Below are 6,182 nucleotides of genomic sequence, written 5' to 3'. Positions count from 1 at the left end.
ATAAAAAATATATTTTCTTGTGAAAAGTGTCCTCACTGAGAAAACAAATACCCATGCACTCACCTCCCCCAAAGCAAAACCTACTTGGACAGGTCAATACCATGTTCCTGGGAGATGTCCCTGATCTGGCCAGGTGTCTCTGCAGTAAATACTTTGGCAGCATTAGTCAAGTTCTTGGGATTAAAAAAATCCAGTTTTTTTATCTATTACTTTTTGCTGAAAATGAAAAATATTCTGTTGGGAGAAGAAGGGTTTTCCAGTCATGTCTTCTCAATGTCCCCAAGGAGCTGCTGTGTGCATGTGATGGAGCATTAATATTGTTCTGGAAGTATGTTACCCAGCCTCACCTCAGAGGACCTTGTTCCTCTCCCACCTCACTGTCCCATGCCTGGTGTAGATCCCCAGGGCAACCATGCAAGCTGACAGCCCCACAGCGTTGAACTGGGCCCTCTGGCTCTTTTTGAAAGATGTCATTTCCCCTGGGAAATGTCTGCTCTTGTCAGCATTTGTGGCTGCTTCATCTGTCCTGGCTCTCATGACACTTCAAAGATGTGCCAAGAGTCCTGGGAAGCTGCTCAGACCTGCCTCACTTTATCATTTTTGGGGGCTTCCTTGGACAGGGAAGGAGGGACCACATCCTGTGTATTGGCTACTAGGCGTCCTCATCCCATCCTTTTGCTCCACAGAAGACCCCATGCTGCAGAACCAATTGAGATATCTCCTGTCTTCCCAGCTGTAAGCCAATGGTGGAGACTATTGCCGGGAAGTGCTGTACGAAGTTGGTTCAGTATGCTGAGCAGCTCCATCCCAGCAGTCACAAATGTTTTGTTTTCATCTCTAAGTAGCTGAAGAAGTGTGTGCCTATCAGCAAATCTCCATCATCCCAACTGCAGCGTGTTTCCTCAGATAAGGGTGCTGTGTAATGGCAATTATGTTTTCATTTGTTGTGAGAAAACTTAATACGCAGAGTGGCGGAAATATTATTCATCCTCTGTTAATTATGAACTACTTACTGTAGGGAATCATGCAAAAACAAAAAATGTAATCAAATCAAATAAAAGGGAAGTGGCTTGAGTGCATGCCTTCACGCCGTGTGGCATTAGCTCCTGCAGTACTCTGCCACCAATTATCGGTTAATAATGCCTCGTCGCTCTGGGTGTGATCTTGCCCTCAGCACTGCGATGGCAGAACTCCCTGTGGAGATGGGCACAAGGACCCATGTGGGGGCAGAGCCAGGGGACTGTGCTCCAGGAGCACCCACCTGAGTGAGCCACAGGCCCACAGGATGGTGCTTGCCTCTAATTCTGCTCCTGTGTATCCTACTGTGGGACTAGACTAACTCCGCTGGCTTAAGCTGAGCTGCAGAGAGAGTCAAAGCAGAGTCCCAGCAGAATCACAGAACTCGGACCGTTGCATTTTTTATTTTGCTGTGTTTTCCTCCTCTAAGTTTTGGGATATACCAGAAAAGAAAAGAATGGGATCATGCTATAGGGCTGTAGGGCCTCACCCAGGAGCAGGAGCTATCTGTCTATGCAAATCCATAATCAAGTAACTGGCAAAAGCAGAAATGTGGTCCCACATGGTCTAGCGGTTAGGATTCCTGGTTTTCACCCAGGCAGCCCGGGTTCGACTCCCGGTGTGGGAAAAATTGTATTTAAGATTGTGCCCATTTTTGGGCCCCCCTGGACAAGAAAGATATTGACCTGCAAGTCCAGCAGAAGCCACCATCAGGGCTGGAGCACAGCGTGGAGAAAGAGACCCTGAATGCTGGGTCTGTTCAGCCTGGAGGAGACAAAGGGAAATATTCATTGCCCTCTGCAACTGCCTGATGAGAAGATGCAGAGAAGGAGCCAGATTCTTCTCAGAGGTGTACAGTGGAAGGATGAGAAGCAACAGGCAGAAGCTGGATCAAGGGAAGTTCTCATTAGGTATAAAGAATAAGTTTGTCACCAGGTGGGTGGTGAAACCCTGGAATGGGGGCCCAGAGAAATTGTGGGGTCTCTGTTCTTGAAGATATTCAAAACTCAACTAGACAAGGCCCTAAAAAACCTGCTCCAGCTGGATCTCTTTGGAGCAGGAGATTAGACCAGAGACCTTCAGACGACCCTTCTGACCCAGATTATTCTATTACTCTCATTTGCTGGTTTCATGAACCAGTCAGCAGCTATTCCTTTACAGCTTGGGCTCCCAACCCTCTAGGAAAACTGTCCTAATATTATGAGACCTGACCATGGCCAAACAGACACTGGGTCTTTCCAGACCAGGGGAAATACCAGGGATGCATGGCAGTGCTGGCGAGTGATCACAGCCTGTGACTTGTGCTCCAAAGTGGTATTGCTCCTCTTACCCAGCCATCCTTGGGCTGTGACTAGTGTTTCAAAATGTTCATTCTTGGAAGGTGTTAGGATGGTTTTAATTTCCCCAGGGACAAGATAGAAGGTTCTTCATCATAGTGAGCTGTCTAAGCTCTCTTCACCTCTCTAATGACCCAGGGGATGGCTCTGCTGTGATGCTGGGTTACCTTAGAAATCAGTGAGACACCGATCTGCCTTGGAAGCAGTGAAAATTACACAAAAACATTTATTTGAGATGGCAAGGAAAACTTCTTTGAACAAACTATAAAGAAGTAAGGCTGGAAACACTGCTGCCCTGATGGAGCTGCTGTTGTGACAGCGTACCTGTACACCCTGCCCCTGCAGCCACCAGATCAGTTACACCAGGCCCGTAAAACACTTATGCATGGGTATAAATTTGCCCTGTGGGTAAGAAAAGAATGAAATAACAAGGGTGCAATTTGTACAACAGCTCAGCACCGGATGAGAATTGTTGGTAATGCATTTTTGAGCATTGTAAGCTTAATAGCCTGACACAATGCAGCAAGCACTTTAATTCCCAAAGCAAGATTCCTTTTTTCCAAAAAGTAATAAATAGCAATTGTAACATCTCTAAGGGAAAGATCACCATAGATCTATACCATATCTAATGAGAAGCTTCCTTCTGAGCTCATACCAGTAAATACGTAAGAGGAGGGAGGGACTATCTAGATTTTACCTCCCCTATAAGTAAAATACATATATGTACATAAAGGACAACACTTTTACGGAGGTATCTATCTGATACCTCTGCACAGTGCTACAAGGCTTGGATATTTCAGAATTCAATGATACCGTTGAATAACTTTGCCTTTGTTGCATAAGTATTTCCAGCTGAGTTGCTCGGATCATAATAGAGACCTACAACTCTATCACCATGCCCTAAAAACTCTATCACCAAGCCCTAAAAAGGACACAAGTTGCAAACAGTGTGATTTGAGTCATTTGAATAATGACTAAATTCTTGACTACTTGCATCTTTCCAGGAATGACCAGGAACATAAAAAAAAGGAGTGAGATTCATTATCTCATCCCTCAGTTGTGAATTTTTTTGCTCAGCTCTGCTGCCAGTATTGAAGGAGCAGATGCTTCCTTACTGTGCAGAAACCCATCGTGTGAAACAGTATTTTAACAGCTTTATCTGATATTTTATATCTCACTGTCAAACACAGCAATGATTCCACTTCTATTTGGGTAAGTAATCTGAAAAGAAGGCAGCAATAATCTCTCAGGAGAGCCAGGCACGGGACTAATTACTCCAGCTAGAGATTTGTAAAGACACATTTTCAGTGCTGGGATTTTATCATTCCACAGGGTAATTAAAAGACAACCCTGTCAAAGGAAATTTTACCATCTTTTCCTCTGTGAAGAATAACCCTTTCCAAGCTCAGCATTGGGATCACTTTATTTTCCAGTAGCGCGTCATGGCTATTCATGATGCTTGCCTCCCAGCCAGCTCAAGCAGTGCAAATGCCATGCTCAGGCGCTTATAAAGGCTGGGCAGAGCAGCAGTTATTTCTGTGCCACCTCTGAACGACAAGCAGAGGGAAGGAGGGAGTGAAAGATGCTGTGAACTTGCTTTCTTGAGGCTAAACCCAGGAAGAAATTATCTGTCCATTGCAGCGGTTTAAAGAGATACTTCTGGACAGGTTGATCAGGTTGTCAAGTGCTATAAATTGGAGTCCTGCATCAAAAAATGATCAGAGGCAGAATGTCTGCCTGAAATCCAGTTCTTCGGTGAAGCACTTACTCAAATCAGAACAAAGCAGCCTGTCCGTTGCAATGGGTTATGGCTCAGCCACCTATTGAACTAGGGACCACATCACGGGAACAGAAATAACATTCATGGCTGCTGCGGAGAAAGGTTAATGTGTGCTCTTACGCGCAGAGGTTGCCCTTAGGCCACCCCTCGTACGCCCGCGTGTGGAGCAGTCACTGCACAGGGTGAGGACCGTGCTGCGGCTTAGATGACCCTCCTGAAGTCTGCACAGCACCATGCTTTCTGTGCCAGGCCGACTCAGTACAACAAGCAATGATCGCGATGTCCTGCCAAGGTGACAATGGCAGCATCTTTCGCCCCCTTTAGAGTCACATCAGAAAGAGCAACGAAACCTGGATTTACAGAAGAATTATCCTTCTTCAACAGGCTCCTCTCTTGAATGGAGGCAGGGTATAAAGCAGAGCTCAAAGGATAAATGATTGGCAGAGGGGGTTTAGGCACATATTCACAAATGACATGGAAGGACAAGTTACATTCAGGGCTAGATCTTTCTTTATCCAAACAAGTTCATCCCCGCTAGGCCAACAAGAGTCAAACCATGTAATATCCAGACTTTCCTGCACAGGCTGCTGCTGCATTTTCCAAAAGGCTTCAGGCCATGCGCTCCTTTGGATTACTTTGAAAATCCAAGCATGGGCATGGTCTCCCTGGGCAATGTGCCTCCCCCAGGGTAGCTGGGGTGATTGCAGACAGGGTGATAACAACACAGGACGGTCCAGGTAGACAGTGGCATGGAGAACACATCAGGAATGCCCACTTCACACGATGCCAGGCAGCCTGGAGCCTCCTCTGCTTTGTCCTGTGTCCCAGACAGCCCTTTTCTCCATTTTTTTGCTTAAAACCTGCTCTTTTTTAAGAAGGATTTTATGTCCAGGTCTAATTTGAATGAAAGTAAAGATTTGGAAGTTAAGGAGTTAATTTTTAGAGAAACAAAAAGTTTGGAGCTGCCTTAAGTGTCCTTGAGTAGAAAAGGAAAACACTGGCCATAGTTTGAGAACAGGGCACTGCACCTGCACCTCGTCTTGTTTTCAGCTCTCCTTTCTCTTCTCCTTTAGTGCCTCTTGATATATACTGGGAATGGGAGTGTGACAGGCCAGTGAGACTGGTGTGACATGTATAATGAGAATGAAGTATTATAAAAAACAATGGTATCACGACATTAGCATCACCCAACTGCCTGTGCCTTGGCATCCTGCCGGATTCCATCTTTATCTGGGCATTGTTTAATTGGCTGATTGTTATATTTAATTTATTTATTTTTAACTTCCCGTGAGCATGTAGAAATGTAAATTTAGCATTAGAAGATAACTTAACAAAGGATTCTTTTTTGGAGAGATTCACTGATCGTATTGCAGCTTGGAGGGCTTTTTCCCAGGATGTGAAGTTTTTAGGCTCCAGCTGTGCCAATTCCAGCCAAACCCTGGCAGATGGCAGTTAAAACTGCTCGGCAAAAGAGACAGTTGCCAAGTGGGTTTAATGCGTGGGGGTTTGCCTTGCTGAGCTCCCAATTTCCCTTCCACCAGCACCCCGCTTTGCTCAGTGCCCCTTCGCTACTTTGCACTGCGTTTCTCTCCCTGCTGCACAGATCACTTCTCAGATTGGGGCTTCTTGCAGATACGACAGCAGGTTTTCCTAAACCTGGGTACCAGAGAGCTGCCCAGGCTGCAGAGGGGGGCTTCGTGACACGAGTTTGTTTAGTTGTTAAAAATTATAAGAAAGGACCCTCTAAGAACATGACAATCTCTTAAGCTGAGTTCAAGTCTCATGAAATATCAGTGATGACTGTGGAAACACACTTCACCATCAGCACTGGGGAGTGCGTCAGCACTGGTCGTGTCCCAGCACAGGGCTTCTCCCACCAGTTTCTGGATTTCCTGCCTGATTTTAGGACTGGTGAAATTGTAGGGCCTCCACATTCCCATGGGCAAGTCAAAGTCTCTGGAGGAAAATTAAAATATCAAATGGAGATGAGAAGGGCAGCATGAGCTTCCCATTTACACCACTCTGGTGAGGCCAAAGAGCCTCAGTGC

At 45.7% G+C, this 6,182-nt stretch overlaps 1 non-coding gene across 1 annotated transcript; it reads left to right on the top strand.

The window, feature by feature from the left end:
• Nucleotides 1–1,573: 1,573 nt before the first annotated feature.
• On the top strand, nucleotides 1,574–1,645 carry TRNAE-UUC (transfer RNA glutamic acid (anticodon UUC)). The gene has a single exon. It is a non-coding gene; the product is annotated as a tRNA-Glu (tRNA).
• The last annotated feature ends 4,537 nt before the right edge of the window (nucleotides 1,646–6,182 follow it).

This window comes from Apteryx mantelli, chromosome 18 (assembly GCF_036417845.1).
Source record: "Apteryx mantelli isolate bAptMan1 chromosome 18, bAptMan1.hap1, whole genome shotgun sequence".
Lineage (NCBI taxonomy): Eukaryota > Metazoa > Chordata > Aves > Apterygiformes > Apterygidae > Apteryx > Apteryx mantelli.
This window is presented reverse-complemented; position numbering and strand designations above follow the sequence as displayed.